Source organism: Lathamus discolor, chromosome 4 (genome assembly GCF_037157495.1).
Source record: "Lathamus discolor isolate bLatDis1 chromosome 4, bLatDis1.hap1, whole genome shotgun sequence".
Lineage (NCBI taxonomy): Eukaryota > Metazoa > Chordata > Aves > Psittaciformes > Psittacidae > Lathamus > Lathamus discolor.
This window is the reverse complement of record NC_088887.1, coordinates 3,431,920-3,450,707: the sequence shown is the minus strand read 5'-3', so window position 1 is coordinate 3,450,707 and position 18,788 is coordinate 3,431,920. Positions and strand designations below refer to the sequence as shown.

Below are 18,788 nucleotides of genomic sequence, written 5' to 3'. Positions count from 1 at the left end.
TGATGTGATGTGTCTTTTACTGATCTGCTCAGCTGCCAATAATAGACACCTGGTCAGCCAGGGTGATGAGGTAATCAGGCATCATGAAGACTGATTCAGAGCACTCTGTCTCGGGTGGACTCTGAGAAACAGGGAACAAGCTAGCGCTTACTAAACGCTATGGAAATGTTTTCCTTTTCATGCAGAGTAAATCAGAGGTATCTATTTCAAGGGCACCACGAGTGTTAACGTGGGTTCACAGCTATCACTGTGTAAAGGAAATAAGTAGCTAGGAAGATCCTTGAGAGTTTTCTTCTGCAGAATAGAAAGCATTTTCCCTAACTTGCTTGCTACGAGTACGTCCGGTTTGACTTTGTACCGGCCCATCCAATATTGCCACAGTAGCTCATTTCTGTCTATTCACATAGCATTGCAAATCAAGTAAAAGTTGTCCTCTCAAAGCCAGGGATAACAAGATGAGACTATTTTTAGCATGAAAGTGAGTTTAACAAATGGATCGTAGCTAAGGCAGCATGACAGCCCTGACGACTAATTAATAGAGACACCAAAGGTGATTTTGTAACAGAGCCAGAAGCACCACTACACTGTGCCTTCAGATGAGGTGCATTTTGTGGCTCTGTTGTGCTGTTCAACCAGAAAAGGCAGCCCAAATATACTGTGAGTCTGGACCAAACACTCTCTAACATACCCTGCTCGAAGACAGATAATGAAATATTACCTTGTTTTGTTTGGTTTTCTTCTCTGTTTGACCTGACGTTAATTAGAATCCTTATTATTTGCAGCCTTTCCTTCCTTTATTATTCATAGAGATAGGCCATGGTAGACTGGATTGAACCCCCCCAGCTATAAGGGAGAACTGAAATTCCTTCTTTGTAGGGTGGCAGGTGGCCACATTGCCACAAAGTGGGACAGAAGTCAAACCTAGAATTCGGGACTCGATGTTTTCTTCCTAGGCACATCATGTGATTCCTGGTCAAAACCTGTCCACTCTTGTGCTTTAAGGGCTTCATTTAATACTTGACATAGATCATTGAAAAGAAAACAGAGCAGGCTTTTCATGAATCTCCCTCCCAAATTTTCCACAGACCTTTTTAAAGAATAGGGAATGTAATTCCCTTGAAGATCATTTTACAATCACGGAGTTTTCCCACAAATGAACTAGCTTTGCCCACAAGACAGTCTGTCCATGCTCTCTTTCTCTTCATTCCTATTAAATTTGGCTGAACCCACATGCCTTTAAAAAGGCATTTTCTTCTGTAGGCCATCCTTTTTCAGGAAGTTCTCAGCTCTCCATTGCTAAGCTTGTCTTTTGAAATCATTATCTCAGGAGCCGCTCCCCAGGGAAATTACTGCAATCCAATCACCACAAATGTAAATTAAATCAGCATCCAATATAACCACAGTGGCTTGTGTTTCTCCCTTTGAGAAATCTAATTCTAGAACTACTGGAATAAATTCTACCCCCCACTTCCCATAAGGAAATAGCTGCGATGATCCAAGAGCAGATACAGTCTGTAGGAAATCACAGTACCACTTAGTTGTGATGCTTATTCTAGTTCATGACTTCAGCACTCTTCCCTCTGCTTAGCCTCTCTCCTCCTCTGCCTTTGCCCTATATTTTCAGTGACAGGGATAAAGATGGGAATCCCACTGTTTATGTGAGACCCCATTCATAGCACCCCACATTGGAATCTTGTACTTCCTTGTGTAGAGGTTTGAAAACACTCTTCATGTGAGCTCACTTTAGAACTGGTCAGCAAAGCATTGAGTTGGCAGTTGAGAGATGTAGCATGTGCCTCACCTCATAGCTGAGAAAAGGTAGCAAAAGTGTTCAGGTTGGAGAAGCATAATGTTAATTGGGAAAAGCATCAGTTTCCACATATTAGCAACCAATACACCACGAAAAGGAAAGGGCTAGGTGAGTAGAAGCTGAAGTGATGAAAATAGTTTAAAGCCTTGTACTTAAAGTCTTAAAGTCTTTGTACTTAAATAGCAGAACAAAAGTATGTCAGTTACCCAAAATAGTCACTTTGATTGCAATAAAGGCCATCTGATGTCCACACAACCTGTAATGATGAAACCTAGGATTATAAACAGATTGTATATTTCACACTTAAAAGCTATTCTATATCACTTTTTATGGGGAAAAAAAATGTTCTGCTTGGTATCAAAAACATTATCACCCCAAAATGTGAATGCTATTCAAATAGTTGCTACAAATGCTGAGAGAATGTACACATGAGTTGCACTTCAGTACTTTGGATTTGAATACGCAGGGTTTAAAAGCTGCAGCAAATCTCCAGTTACCAAATGTAGCACAATCTGCCACTTACTGAACTGTGTTTTATTCATGTGTCAAGGTGTATCATGGCTGTTATTATTAATAATGATTAATCTTCAACATTAAAACAAATCCAGCTTGATGCACCAGAGACATAAAGAACAGATGTCCTGGGTTCAGCAGTAGCAGTCATTTTTCTCCTTCTCAGTACCTGGTGCAGTGCTGTGGGTTTGACTCTCAGCCTGGGAACAGCGCTGATAACACCGATGGTTTTAGTTGCTGCTCAGTGATGTTTACTCTGACCAAGGACTTGGTGAGCCTCATGCTCTGCCAGGGAGGAGGGGAAGCCAGGAGGAAGCAGAGACAGGACACCTGACCCAAACTGACCAAAGAGCTATTCCATACCACAGCACGTCATGCCCACTATATAAACTGGGGGCAGTTACCCAGAAGGGTTAGATCACTGCTCGGTCGGGCTGGGTATCGGTCGGCAGGTAGTGAGCGGTTGTATTCTCTTCCCTTGTTATTTCCCTTATCATTATTATCATTGGTAGCAGCAGCAGTGGTTTGTGTTATACCTTAGTTACTGTTCTTATCTCAACCCGTTGGAGTTACATTCTTTCCATTCTCCTCCCCATCCCTCTGAGAGCAGGGGGATGAAGTGGGAGGAGTGAATGAGTGGCTGCGTGGTTTCTGCGTTGCTGGCTGGGCTTAAACCACAACAACAGATAAAAACAAAGTTCTTCATAGTCCTGAACAACCATGTAAATCTAAAAAGAAATATTAAAATATTGGATTTTTTTTTTTCTCAAATGCAAATACACAGACATACATACACTCATCTACTTCTGCTCGGCGAGGCTATTATTTTCCTTCTGAATATGTATTAGGTAGGAATGTTAAGTATCATGCAAAATATTTCTCTTGAGTTATAAGAAAACATTTAGCTAACATTAACATGAGTAGTCGAATGTGCGTAGGCATCATGCAGAAATTTATATTGACAGTGTTGGTGTCGGAGCATATCACTGTTAGTGGGTATTGGGTTTTTATGTCTTGGAAAGGAAGATGCAATGCAGCTGAGCTATAATTAAAAAGCTATTTGTTTTGTAGGCAGGATAGGCTTTGAAGTATTTCCAATTCTTCATTTTGCCTCTCTTAAGTTTCCTAAATATCACTGGTCACTACAATGTTCCTACTGAGCGACTTTACCTAGTCTCAGAAAGGAAAGATTCTTTATACAGAATTTATAGATAGCTCTGTTTAACTCCCATTAAATGACTGAAAACGCAGAAAAATTTAGAGGTAGAAAAGGCAAATGAATCAGTGCAACCGTTACACAATTTCTGCCAAGTCGTGGAGGTCAGAGAAAAATCAGGGACAATTCTTTCAATTGTAAACATAGGCAGGAATACTGAGAAGTAGTTAAAAAGTGCACTTAAGTATGCAGCTGTATTCCAACGGATGGCATCATCCAAGGAGTGATAGAGGCACAGATTGGTAATGTAATGTAAGCAATTAGTTCTGGCAGCTACAAAAGAACTGGTGAAGCAGAAAAATCAGTCCCAAGAACTAATCTGTATCTGCACAATAGCAATGTCTTGATAACACATCTGAAACATGGCAGTTCAAACAGACAGGACAGAAGAGCTGTATGGATGCCTCAGATAGCTGTCACCCACTAATGACTCTTAAAGCCAGGTGGAAGCAGGGAATTATCATTTGGAAAAACTAAAGGGAAATATAGGCAAACCACCTACCATTTAGAAAAATAAATGTAAAATGTGCCTCAGTGGATGAGGTCAGAGGAAAAAATCACTTCCATTTCAATTTTACGGAGCAGTTTACATCTGATTATTATGCACCACTAAATACACACAGGCTTTGACTCCATAAATCACTTACACATATATTTAAGTTTGTACAGATGTACCATTCAAACAACATAATGGCATATTAGATATGTCTCAAGTTTTTCTGCATGTTTTCTTTGCACAGAGTTATGGAAGGAACTTTCTCTATTAGCCTCTTTCTAGGTAATCTTTACCAAGTCACTTCTCTATATTTCCATCTCTGAAATGCAACAATAGCACTGATTGTCATTATGAGATACTCCAAGCATCATTGGATGGATTATGTTATTCCAGTATTGCATCTTTTGCATAAGCATAAGGGATGGAAAGGATCTACCTCCACAGCAGTGCACTATGTACATAATGCACTGTGTAGTGCATCCATCATGCTGTCTGTGGATGAGCACTCCTGAAGAGTATTCCTCCTAGCTGACCTAATTTATTTTGGTTCATACCAAAAGCTGGTTTCTTTCCTAAACCCAAACCTGCGCTCCAGGAGAGCACCCACTGTGCTCCAGCTACCAAGGGACTTTCAGCCTGCTGCACCAATGTAGATCTAGCCTGAACCACAATCCCCAAAATACATGCATGCAGTGTGGATCTCTATGCCAACTCTTTCACTCTTCAAATTAATTCCTATTGTAAATTACTATTTATTAATGTAAAGGTAGTCTTTGGCAATAAAAAGCACTTCAGGTCTCTAGAGTAAATGAAGCACAGATACCTACAGGTCTCACTGTGAGCTTCTTGGTGGGTTTTCTAGTGCCTGTAAAGGCTGAGCTTATGCTGCTGTGTGGGACATTAATACGGTCTCTCCCTTTGCCCAGCCAGCTATTCTCCATGAAACAGGAATGTAACATCATGGACGCAGGATCAGGTATCTATAATACCTGATGAAAAAATGGCCAAAGCTATTATACCATTTTGGGAAGGAGGGGACGGAAAGAAGAAGAGAATGACAAATAAAAGTAGACAAATCTTGCTGCCTTAGCAAAGCAGGCTAAAACACTTTCTAGAAACACAGTCCTGAGCAGTAAAATTATACTCAAACAGCTTTTCTAAGATAGACCAAAACAATAAGGTGGGTTTTTTGACATAGTCACACACCAATTTTGAGATTTAAGAGGATATTAGTGTAGGGTCTTTTCCTGTAATGCAGTGTTTCTCACAGGCAAAGTTAAATCTGCTTGGCTACCCCAAGCTGTACATTCCCATAGCTTGAAGTATTTCTCTTCAGACTTGAGCTCAGTATTTTGTATGTAAAGCACTTGATGACTGATGTATTAATCCAATGTACTCAGTGGCTCATTGTTGTTCTGGGGCGGTGCAAAGGGGCCAGGGCTGGATCAGTGGCAGGTCCAGGACAGTTGGTTTACTACAGCAGCCTCTCTGCTGTAGCTCAGTGGTATCCATATGCCCACAACGCCACTGGAAAGCAGCCTAGGCATATCGCAATCCTCTAATCCCTTCTGCAATTCCTGTATTTCTTTTTCCTGTTTTGAAAACCCACATTCATCTCCTCCAATCTCCTGTTCACAAGGAAGTGTTTTTTGCAACAGCTGATTTGGAAATTAATTAGGATGATGTTTAATTTAAGGCATTCATTCCCACCATTAAAATGTATCTTGTTAGCAGTGACTAGAGCACAAAATCATCCCTCTTTCAATTAACTGACTCTTAGCTGAGTCAGAAAGAAAAGTGCTGAGCCTGCCCTGCTGCCTGAAGAATCAGGGCCACGAAGAAGCAGTGACAGACAAGTCTGTCTAAAATTTCAGCTGTGCCTTCAGTGCTCTGAAACAAAAGGCAAGTATTGTTTAAAGTCATTAGCAAGGTAGTAATGTTCAGCTCCTGGTAAAGTATACACACTACGAAATATCATTCCTCTGTCAGAGTTTCTCAATACAGCCTGCACAAGGTTTAATAAATTTCTACAAAGCCCACTATTTTGAACTTGCAACTGAAATTACAAATGAACAAAATAATGACAGTGGATAGGGAAAGACTTCAGGAGCCTATCAGAAATTTACCTTTAATTTGCAATAATTATATTGTAAAGTCAGAAAAACAGAAAGAAAACCTCCAGACTGTTTGGTCAGGTGGTTCATTCTTGGTTTAGAAGTAGATCAGTTCAGCCTCAGCTATGGACCTCTAGGCAGTGTTTATATAACAGCTAAAAAGATTGTCTCTCTTCTCTCTCTCCTCTGCTACAAACTAGAAAGGAAAATACCTTGTATAAAATGTCACATCAAAACAAAAAGTCCCTATTCAGATTTAAGTATTATCACAGCTTCCCTTCATTTGCTTTCTACGTCATTTTGGTGTGATTGTGTTAGTAAGGTATTCAGTGACCAATTGCATAGGACAGAATAATCCATAAATTCACTGACAATAATACATCACACCATCATTCCACACAGTAACTCCAGTGAGGGAAGCAAAACGCTGGTTCACCATGATATGAGACCCTGTAGCAAAATAGTCAAGCCATATCATCGCAATGGGTGCTTACTCAAGCACAGCAATACTGTTCAAGCATTGCCTTCCCACTGTTCATGCAGCAGAGATGGCCTCACGTGGGGAGCTGCAGTCAGAGATGGGAGCAACACAAGCCACCCCAAAGGATGGCTGGCAAAGGATGCTGTGACTCCAGGACCTGTGTGCCAACCTGTTCTGCTGGGCAAGTCACAAGCCCGACCGTGCACCCTCCATGGGTCCTGTGCCACCAGCTCGCCTCTCCACTGTGCCTTCCAGAATGCTCACTGCTTCAACACACACAAATTTACCAAAGAACAGCAAAAAAAGCACTTTAAATTAAGGAAGCTTCCTTTTCTCACCTGTATAATAACCTTCTTGCAAAAAGCACTTTTGTAAATGTCATGATACACTGGAATCAATCATAGTACATACCCATTAAATAAAACAACAAAGTAATTCCTGAGGGCCATGGTATTTCAAGGCATCCAGGGTAAACAGAAAATTTTGCTGGTGCTTGGATTCATTCGTACATGATCCAACAAGACAGGAATACAAGAAAAGCCTGTGGTTGTGGCTGAGGCATAACCTACAGGAGACTTTACTGTGTGTGTATTCTACTCTCTGTGGGAAGAGAAGACAAAGCCAAGTGTGGTTTACTAAAATCGTGTGACCAGTGGATTATTTCCTGCTTAATAAAACATAACTAAGTACATCTAAGTTTCTCCAGATGGATATTATTTATGAATTGGGGAAAAGATAAAATTAATAGGAACATCAAAGATGTGCTGAAAAGTTTCCTGCGTATGTATTATCCGACCTCCAAATGTTCTTCCTCTGCATTTCCTGCAGCAATTTGGCTATTAGTCAACCCATTAACTGTTGCTTCTACAGAAATGCAGATGTCGGGTTTATAAACATCTGAATCTAAGCTGGAATTTAAAATTCCTGTTGATTTCATACATGTTGAACAAGGTGACATTTTTTCAGGGACCAGATGCCCTGGCCTTATCACTTTGAATCACTCTCCTGGCAAAAGAGGGAGCACACGCACTCAGGATTTCTCCAGCGCTGCCAGCTATTCATTACCGGCGGTATCGGACAGAGGGATCGCTTGGCGTGCATGACCGTAACACACTGTTTTTGCTACGGCAGGAGTCCTTTTGTAGATAAAATTCCGCAGACCACTGTGGCGACTGAGCCACAGAGGTGTTTATCATACGTATACTTGCTCACGCACTGTGGTTCAGAGCACTCAACAAACTATAACATGGAGATACAGGCACCATTCTGTCCTAAAGTCATGGGGCTCAAAGAATTCAGAATTACTTCTCCATTTTCTTTCATCCACCCATACCGTGCCCCTCACTTGGAGAGCGTATCAGATAAACTTCTTTAATAATTTTTTTTTCCCAGTTTTTCCCTAAAATAGAAGTAAAAAGAAATACAAGGATGTCATTGGGAATGCTACACTCTGCTGACAAACCTCGTACTACAAGTTTTCTGCCACTTCAGTAATATCTCTCTCTTGAAATCCACACGTGCTGGGAGAAGCTTATATCTGTAAATCCCAAGAAGCAGTTCAGGCTCGTCATTAAGAGCATATTCTGTCGGCACTTCACAGAAATCAGAGATAGGAGAGTGAATAATAGCCTAGGTTAGACAGAATTTCATTAAAATAAATGATACATTCTGTGTATGTTCTTAAGGAGCTTTACAAACATGTGTCAAAACACTTCAGCAATAATTGTGACTATTATTCCTCTTGCTAGACTGTAGCTTTTACTACCATAAGCAGAGATTTCAAGGAACATACCTGCTGTCCCATAGCTCCACACTCCACACAAGGCAGAGCATGCAGCGTGGGTTTGGGAGCACTGCTGCTGGAGGGTGGTAGCAGCCAGCCAGCCATACTGCATGGCTTACTACAAGGAACACAGGAGGCTGCGATGGATCAGGAAACCAGCCCTAACATGGTGTGCACAAGCAATACAGAATGAAAAACAAGAACAGTGAGGTTCCAACAATGCTTGTGTCATCAATTACCAAATGCTGCCACAAGAAAAGACCTACTGCGTGTCCTACAAAATGGCTGCAGAACAATCACAGACATTACAGACAGGGCATTCCTACAATAAGCTGTAATCAAGGAGAAGAGGCAGCAGAAGAGGGACCTCTCATCTGCACAGTAAATCTCTTGTATTTTCTTAAATTCTTCAGATAATTAATTTACTGAATTCTGAGGGCTTATATTGTTCTATATGATAGTTTAGATTGACTTACATCCCAAAGTAGCTAGCTCTGTTTGCTGAGCTAACATGATTAATCAGCACTTGGATTTAATCATTACATATCTGTAAACAGAAATTCCCTTTTAAAGAAAATTTTGGGATATCATGTAAAGCCCATGTACTGCTGTTAGCAGCTCACCTGCTTCAGGATCTGCATTAGAAATGCAAACTAATCTCATCCTGTGCTATAGGTCAGCATCACTTGCTGCTGAATGCATCCAAGAACTGGATATGTTCAAAAAACACCTCAAATAGCTGAGCCTCATGCTAGGTATTTCTACCTCATCTGCAAAGAGGAATGATCTTTTGGTGCCACAATGGGACTGAAATCCTGGCATAAATGTGTCATAGGACAAGCTCTCCTCAATCATATTGCTCTTTCATATGCCCACAAAGACATCAACACTGACTGTGTTAAAGTAAATGCAGGTTTTGCAAAGGATGAAGACTGTCAGTGTTGTCAAGCTCCTGCAAACGTTCACATTCTAAAATGGTCCATGAGGCCCCAGAAGTCTGTATGAACATGAAGCCACAGTTTTGCCTTGCAGCCTATAATACAATACAAAGAAAGGAAAAGTAGTTCCAGTTAATCCATTCTGCAAGTTGTACCTTTTTCTCACCCTTCCTCCACATTGGAGACCTCTCCACTGAATGCTTGGGGTTGCTGGTAGTTTTGCTTTGTCCTTTCCTTCCTTTTTACAAATAGGATAGTTTTGTCATATGCTGTCAGTATTTACCCTTTGAGGGAGTAACTGGAACAGGTTCCATTTCTGAAATAAGATTCAATTTTCCAAATATCTTCACTCTGCTGGAGAATGAGCTTTGGGTGCATTTCAGCCCATGAATCCCTTGCTATTCACATCGACAGCTGTTAAGATGTTATTCACACAGGGGTTTCAACCTGTGAAGATAGCAGGAGGCAGGAAGAGCAGAGCTTGAAACCAGGAGCACCCCAGCACAGGACAAGGACCAAGGATCACCCTCACCAGGGCCCCAGTTTAGGGCAGGGAAAGCAATGGGGTGACTCCAGGGACCCAAGGTGATGCTCAGGGAGCCCAACCACGGCAGCAGGGCACAGAGTCACACACTGTGTGGCCTTGGACAGGCCTGGGGCCCTGGCCAAGATAAAATGGTGCCCCTGGGCTCAGCAGGAGAGATCCGGGGAAAGTAGGACTTGTCACTCCCCATGGGGTGCTAACACAGGGTTGTAGAATCATAGCATAGTTAGAATTGGAAGGGACCTTTAAAGGGCAACTAGTCCAACACCTAATCTCTTCCAGGAGAAAAGGGATGGAAGCATTCCTTTTTAGAAGCTACTTTTTAGCACCTGTAACATTTCAATGAAAATAGTATGGAAAACATATTAAAAGTTTCTAAAACTTCTGAGCAAACTCTTGAGAGTTAACAGATATAGATATCCAGGTTAATTTTTGCAGTCGTTTTTTTTCAATTACAGTTCATACGTTAATAAAATGAGTATCAAATTCATACAAAAATGCTCCTATCCACAACAAAACTATTTCATTGCCTATATTCACCAGTTGTTTACACACATCTTTCTTTTCCAGCAGTCTGTTGTAAGAGAAATAATAGTCTCTTGCAAAAAACTTTTGCTGTCATCTCTTGAAGCGTATCAGTTCTCTTACATGTGTTTGAAGTGCAAACAATACAAGTTAAAATGTGGGGAATCAGTTGCTCAAGAAAGCTCATACTAAGTGTTAAAAACTAAGTTCCTGCGAAAAAGATTTTGTTTATTCCTCGTTGAAAGTAGAATTTAAGGAGTTGAGAATACAGTGGAATTTTAAATATGCATGTGTGGAATATGACATCTACATCTATGTTTAAAAGTTATTTTGCAAGGTCTATATCATAATAAATTCCAAACCCCTATTTTTGTCCTGTCTCAGCTTTCATCTGCTACTTGACTATACACTACATTATCAATACCAGACACCAAAATGGCTAAAAATATGTACCTACTACGAGAAATTTGTACTGCAGTTCCTAAAACAAATTTATTGGAAATAAATTCTGCATACGGTTAAAAGATGTCCTGACATATTATTGCAGGGGTATTTTATTTGTTGTTGAGTTATTTGTTGAGATCACAGCAACACCAACAGCCAAGCTGGACGTACTGCATTGGTACCATACCCATATATCATGACAAATAATGAACGCGCAAATACTATTAATTCAACTATACAGCTCATTATGATGAAAAATTTAATTGCATCCTTGATTAATGACTAATACCTGGTTAATCTTAAACATATCCAATAGGAAAGAAACTAAAGTCAATGAGAGGTACCTGACTTCAAAGTGAAGGTAATTTATCACTCCAATGAATAGTCCATGGCATTGTTCACTGTGCATACAAACACACAAACACTTCCACAAGCTCCCTGGAATAATGAAGCATCTAGGAAATACACAAAAGGACAGAAAACTCATGAGGCATATGGTATAAGTGCATAGACAGTAGACAAAGGCTACATATATGCATACAAAAGCTATGAGAAAGAGAGAGAAAGAAGACATACTGTCTGAAAAGAAATCTGTTCTCTCTTCTGCTGTACTCAGTGGCATTTTAGAAGTTGCCAGAATTGTCAGTGCTTTCTGCTTCAATACACCTACCCAATTTCCTCGAATGTTTGGAGTTGCATTTCGAGTGGACAGATTTATTTTGTGTGAGTGCTTAAGAGCATATCTTTTGCATTGCAATTTCTGATGTCTCAGACAGATTTCTACAACATCTCTTCTGAAGAATTATAAAGGTCTGATAAAGTGCTATGTTTTTTACTCTGCACTAAAGAGTGTTATGTTAAGCCTAGTCCTTCAGAGCATTAACATGTGTTTAACTAGTCTGGAATCCAGGAGTCAGTGACTTTGTCATGTGTGGTTTACATATAACATATGTAAACTCAATATAACAGCTGCCACATTGACTCAAATCAATATTCCATTGAACCCAGAAGAAGCAGAAGATGGTACTTGGAAAAAGCACATGAGCCTGGCCATTGTGTGCAGACCCTTCCCCTTGTACCACCCCAGGCATCTCACCTGAAGAACTCTCCATCCATTGTCATGTGAATGCTGAACCTTTCACGTAAGGTCAGGTCTATGAGATCTGATCTATGAGATTCAGATCTGGCCCCTAGGGTATTTAGAGGTTTGTGAAGGGAACAGAAACTCCTATCAAAGAAATAAGGAAATAATTTGAAATAACTTTTCTTTTATAGTAGTGTTATAGTGGAATCTCCCTGCAATATGTAAATAGTTACCTTAAACCCACAGACCATAATGAGTTCTGGGACCAGAAGCAATTTTCTATTCAAAACAGAAGCAAGGTCCCATATACTGACATCCATCAAGGCACTAGCAACCACTGCCAGCAACAGCATGTGCCAGTGATTACATCCCCTTTTTGCAGTGAAGAGGGCAACCCCTACAGTCATGCCAGTATCGTAACAGAATCAGGGCCAAGGTTATGCCTTTCTAAGCCATCCTGTCAAGGTCCCCAGAGTGCACCTAGTACAGCAGCTGGGTCCATGGCCCGAAGTGGAGGCAAATGGTGTGATCATGAAGGCTGTACACTAAACAGCTCACTGGGTTCAGATGAGCAGGTGTAGTAAGCGCTCATGGTACAGAGGGGAAACAGGCTGGGCAAGAAGGGAGGGGAGTGGAAGCCAACTCAGTAGACCTGGCACTAGGTAAAGCATATTTACGAATGCACCAGTCTCACAGCAGTGACAGAGAACTATTGCTGAAGAACTGATTTGCATGTATTTTTGAGAAAATCTGCTTAGAAATTCAACATTATCAGCTGTTCGTTTGCTCTAGCTGGAATTCTGCTAGAATTTAATTTGCCATGTCACTTTTTAAATGTAACATCTAAGTTAATTGAAGAAAACAAAAAAAAAAACATGCTTTTTGAAGGTTTTCTGGAAACGGTTGAAATACCTGCTTTTAAAATAACCCAGAATTTGATGGTAGCCTTTCAGGGAATAAAGTCCTTCCTTTTTGCTATATTACCAGCCAAGCACTTCTCTTACAGAAAGAATGATTAAAGAAAAGTAAACTGTGGACTAACGAGGAGATTTATTCTTGGGTACTTAACAGAAAGGGGTGATGAGAATATTAACGAGACAAGGCTTGAATAAAATTAACAAAAATAAACTAAAACTAAGGAAAAGCTTTTCAATATCAATTGGAGAAGGAAGAAAGGAACTATATTACCACGTGCACCTGCAGTAGCTCTAGTGGTCTGCAGCTTTAGAAAAGCACAACATAAATGACTGTGTAAAATCTATGAAGCTGACACAAGACTGGACTCTGAAGTAGCTGCCACACAAACTTCACTAGAGACGCTAAAGCAGGGAATGAATTTAGAAAAGTCAATATGGTATTGCTTTAAAATAAAGATTTCTTGCCAAAAATATAAACACCAAAAACATCACTGGCCTGGGAAACATAAGAAAGATTTTGCTATTTATAGAGGTTATTTGGGGACAATAAATACAAGAAAAAATAGAAAGCCAGCAAAACCCAAGCATATCTTCAGAGAGAAAGGGGGCAAAAATCTCATGATAATGTCAGATTTTCAAGATTTTGTAATTAATCCATGCTTCATTAACTTCTTAAGCCCACGGACTGCCTGCAAAGCAAAGATTTTAGTGCTGAAAACCCCATGAGAATTTCTCCGTTACCAAATGGCACAAAGCATGTTAAAAATATAGAGGGCTTTTGATAGACATCTGCTATAAAGTCAACTGTTGCGCCTTCAAAGTGCCCTGCAGGCACATGACTTCCATTTATCAGGAATTTAATACATTAAATGGAGAAGTTATATGGGTAGCCCAACACCTGACTGCATAGAGTTTGGCCAGGGAAGCAAAAGCCACTCTTTGAAAGTGAACACTTAAATGAATTTTATACTCCTGGAGTGTTAAGACCCAGGAGAGGCCTCAGGGGTAAGAAAAATTACAGTTCTAGCCTATATACTCTCTATTCAACAGTCAGAGCAGCTGACCTCTTAAAAATAGGACGTGACTGACCCTATATCTCAATAAAATAGAGATGTGTCAGTAGCTTCTGTGTTTTGGAGGCTAGTACACAAATTTTAATGCTTTCTAGTCATTTTGTACAAACGACCACTGGTTCTCTGCCATCTGTCTGAGAAGCACCAGAAGCTCTATTGAAAAAGAAGTTTAGCAATAACTAAAGAATGAGACTCTTTTGGATTGGTGTGCAGGCTACCTCTAGAACATTATAGTGCTGAAAATAGCCTCCTATCTGCCCTCCAGTTCATAGGGCCAAATGATATGAACTCCTTGTAATAAAAGGCAGGAGAACCCCTAAGGATATTAGTTTGCTGGGAAATAACAATAGAGAGAAAAAGAAGCTGTTAGAGTGAAAGATGGTGAGCTTGAAAGGGGAAAAACGAAAGAAAAAAGAATGATACATTTTCAGAAACCAACATGAGTGCCAAAAAGGGGAAAAAAAGGGAAAGAAAGCTGAAAGCTACTGAGTGACCTTTGCTTTTAACATGGAAAATAAATGTTCTCTTTTATAGCTTCTTGTTAAAGTAAGACCAGTAAGCAATCATGAATCTTTACACAGTTTTATAGTTTCCTTTTCAGTGAACCATTTCAGTTTTACACACAATTTTATAATGTAACTGCATAAGAAAATAAGCTTACCCTTAGAACACCATGATGAGAGCCTATGCAGCTGCAACTGCAGCACATTAATATTTGAGTGAAAAGGAAGCTTTAATATTTTTTTAATTCACAAAAAATCTGCTTTGAAATGGAACTGAAGTGATATTTCCTAACAGCCTAATAATGAAATCAAAACAGAAAACAGAATACCCCCCGCCACCATACATGTGCACAGCTGTAATCACTATTTTTTAGTAGACATTTTGCTTTTGATCTCTCCTGGCCCTCTTCCATCTTCTAGACAGTACAATCCGGAAAGAATCATTCTCTATCAGATACTTCTCCATCCCTCACTGGCCCTGGACTGCCTGCCTCTGCAACAATGTCATCTCTAAACCACAGTAAACATCCTGCAGCGATGTCTTGCTGCAAGCAAGGAAGTCAATACCTACAGACTTTTTATCCGACTTGTTTTTCCTCTGGAAATAGACCCCTTACTTAACAGAAGTCCATAAGCGCTGCTGGAGAAGAGGGTGAACATGCCACAAGTTGTCTTTCCTCATGTCTATAACTCAGGGATTGCCTCTATCTGCTCATCCAGAGGAAGCTGTCAGGATCCTTGTGTTCATTAAGTCTTTTCTTAGGCAGGGCTTTCCCTGACAGTGCCTGAGTGAGCAGGCCTGATTCAAGGTATGCTCAGGGCCAAGGGCTTTGAGAATACCTGGAGATTTTTTCTGTTTTCCATACAGTTTACTAGTACCAAAGCCCAAACTCTAATATATCAGTTCAGTAGTTTTGATCTGACCTTGACACTGGTCCTCTAGCCTGGCATGTAGGTCGCAGCTCTGATACCAACTCTGGTTTGCAGAGATGGCTATTTTCTGCTACCTGATTTGCAGTAAATGAGGCTTTTGCTTTCATAGATGGCTCAGATGCCACTCAGCATAGCTCTGGCATTTAATCTTGGCTGCATTACAGTGCTTTTCATGACTGTGTTGGCTTCTGTTGGCTACTTCCCTAATCCAACATTCATCTGTAGCCACTGAGGCACAGAGAGAGGAGTTGTCTTCTTTCTTTACTTATGATTTCAATTATTCCAGCCTGTATCTGGCATTTTTAAGCAGTTTGTGAGCCTCCATCATGCATGCTTTTCTTTGTTTTAAAACATCTTTCCTCCACTCTGGCAGAAAACTAGACCAAGTTATTGCATGACTTCAAGGTCAGGCCCATCAAGTAATTCAGTTCTAGGTAGTTCTTCCATCCAGAACGTCCTCTGGATAGCCTGGATTTCCTGGGAAAACAAGTAAACAGATGTGCAACAAATAAATAAATATAGAAATAAATATCACTAAAAGCACTTAGATCCCAAAGATTTTGTAGCAATTGGATTCATCTCATGTCCTGCACTTTCATACTTGTCATCAGGCTACAGCAGAGAATGAAAGGGAGACGCACAGATCACTCACCTTCCTTCTCCTCCTTATGGCCAGAGGAATGCTCTGCCTCTCTAGCAGAGGAGAGGGTGAGCTTACCCAGGTGGGATGTGGGTTGGCATGCAGAAGGAAGGGAGGGCCATAGGGTAGTTTTCCTCTGCCCAGAGTGACAGAAACCCCTTATAAAATATGAATTAAAGTGATGCACATACTTTAAAGCTGTCTCCAGAACTCCATCCCTTCAATTTATAAAACATTTTGACATGCTCAACTCCCTTTGGGTTTTAAGCTCAGGTTTTGAACTCTGATTTTGCCAGAAATTCAGTAGCAGAGAAGAAAACCTAATGAGAGAAATTTCTGTCCCTTGAAGTCAATGCTGTACAATGACAATCCACTGATATAACAGAGAATATTACACTTTTTGCTCTCTTTTCTTGCCAGATAAAATGGAGCTTTATCAATGAAGTCATACTATCAATAACTGCTAATAAATACATGCCTATAGTGGCTAAAAGGAGAAAGAAAATTAATTTAATGACAGATACAAGACCCTTCACACAATATGGTTCTGGAGAAGTTATTGTAAGTGGCAGCAGTAGCCTATTCTTCAGTCTCCTGCTTTTTGATATACTGAGATTCAGGGCTGGTCTTCAAAACAAATGCATTGCCTTATAAATGACTTAGCATAATGAAGCATGCTCATGACATGCTGCCAAATTTACAGCCTGCTGCTGACTTTGCCCTAGATCAGACCTATTCTCTGTTTGCCAGTAGAGGCCCAGGGAAAAGGAAGGATGGACACAGCAAAAGCTGACAAGAAACTATTAGGTCAGAGGAAACACAAACCCAGGCGAAAGGCAAGAGGAAAACAAGAGGCAAACCCAGTTGTTTTTCTTGTGCTTTTCTGTCAAGCTTCGTGTGAGTGAAGACATTATGGGAAGTTATCCATCCTGACTTTCCTTTCATTAGACAGCTTTTTCTGTTGACACATTACCTCTGCAGAACTGCTTACCATTTCCACTGGTTCAAAGCCTGCAAGCACACCTGGCATGGCACAGTCACATACTGATGGAAGAAGGAGAAGTGAGAATTAATCCTTGACAGAGAACTGAAATAGCAAAGCTACAAAAGAAAGCAAGCTGGGGCTGCCTATTTACCATCTCTGGCAGGGTAACCCCAGATACTCTGTGTGCCTTGAGGCTCTGCTCTTTGACCCCACGTGGCATAAATCAGTGGCAACTCTATGAAGTTAATAGAGTTTTATCAGCACAAGGTCTCGATCAAGTCCCCTGGTGCCTTCACTTCAGAATATATTTCCTATTATGATTTCTAGATGTGCACTCCAGCACCTTCATGTCTTGTAGCAAGGGAACCAAAACCGAACATAGTATTTAAGGTGCAGCTTCACCAGTGTTGAGAACAGGGGGATGATCACTGCCCTGGTCCTGCTGGCCACGCTATTGCTGATACAGGCCGGACTGCTGTTGGCCTTCTGGGCCACCTGGGCATACTGCTGGCTCATGTTCATATATTACGATACTTAGTATTGCAAAAGACTAATTATCTCTGACCTGCAGGGATATATATATATCTCTTTTATTTTAACCAGTGTCCATTCTGCTGCACATCTGTGTATCTGTGCAGAGTGGTTGCGACAGATGCAAAATATTTGTGTGTGTTTTGAGTTAAGGGCAGAGGATTGTCACTTTCAAAGTACGTGGTGGTAAAATAATGTTGAAACACAGGCACTTGAAAGGGAGGGTTGATCATTTCACTTACGTACTCACCAGTAGGTCCCTCATTCATCCAAAGAAGTGTCACCGGTGTCAGTATTTGCAGGCTTGAGGAGCTAATTGATGCAGCTGCAGTTGAACTCAATATTTTTGCTGGCAAAATAACGTGATGCACTGTTGAATTACAACAGCCTAAAGGAGTTGCAGGTGGTCTGCCGAAAGATGCAGCAGGAGACCAGGTTCACTCTGTGAGCACAAAAGCAGCCTCATATCAAAATGGAGAGAGACTGCATGTTTTGTGCACGCATGAGGATAGCCGAAGGCAAGGAAACCCTGAGCAGTTTTCAAGCTGGAGGATTAGGTGAGCAGCTGCAATACCAATGCTTTATAACTTTAGGTTTCTCATTTAGACACAGTCCACCCCATTATCAGGAAATCTCTGAACGGATTTTGCCCATAGTGGCTGTTGTTGAGGGAGAAAACAACTGCAGCCCCTACTATAGCTGAATGCAAGATCAGTCAGCTTTAATTACACATGTATTTCTGGAAGGGGTATTTGAAAGATTTAAGATTTCAAAGTCTTGCTATACCACTGCAGACTTCTTAGTATGTAATGGGGCTACCTAGATGCTAAGTGTTACTTTCTATATAATTTGAATTAGTCCTGATTTAGGAAAAGTGACAGGAACTAGAGAGCCATTATGGGCTTTAGTCTATATACCTGTAAGATAGAAAAAAACTTGGAATTTCCAACCCAAACCATTCTGTGATTCTATGATTACTGTAGATGAAGGTTTTATGTAACATCATGATCTGGCGTTCATCAACAGCCTGATTCAGAAACTTCAGGTTTGTACCCACCTTTATATAGCGTTTGCTATAGCAATGCCTGTATTCCTTTGACTAGCGAAAGGCCACCTAATTCAGGTGATTTTTTTCCCCAGTTTATTTTGCTCTTCCCAGAGAATTTAATTTTATTTAATCCCAATATATGAAAGTAATTCTTCCTTTCAGCTGAAAATGTTGATACTTCCTTTTTTATACTGTTTTCCAAACCACACA

The 18,788-nt window shown here is 40.5% G+C and overlaps 1 long non-coding RNA gene across 1 annotated transcript; it reads right to left on the bottom strand.

Moving 5' to 3' along the window:
* Positions 1-15,723: 15,723 nt before the first annotated feature.
* LOC136012534 (uncharacterized) lies at positions 15,724-17,937 on the bottom strand. Its single transcript, XR_010611795.1, has 3 exons — positions 17,781-17,937; positions 17,006-17,058; positions 15,724-15,851 (listed from the first exon to the last, which is right to left on the bottom strand). It is a non-coding gene; the product is annotated as an uncharacterized LOC136012534 (long non-coding RNA).
* Between the last annotated feature and the right edge of the window lie 851 nt (positions 17,938-18,788).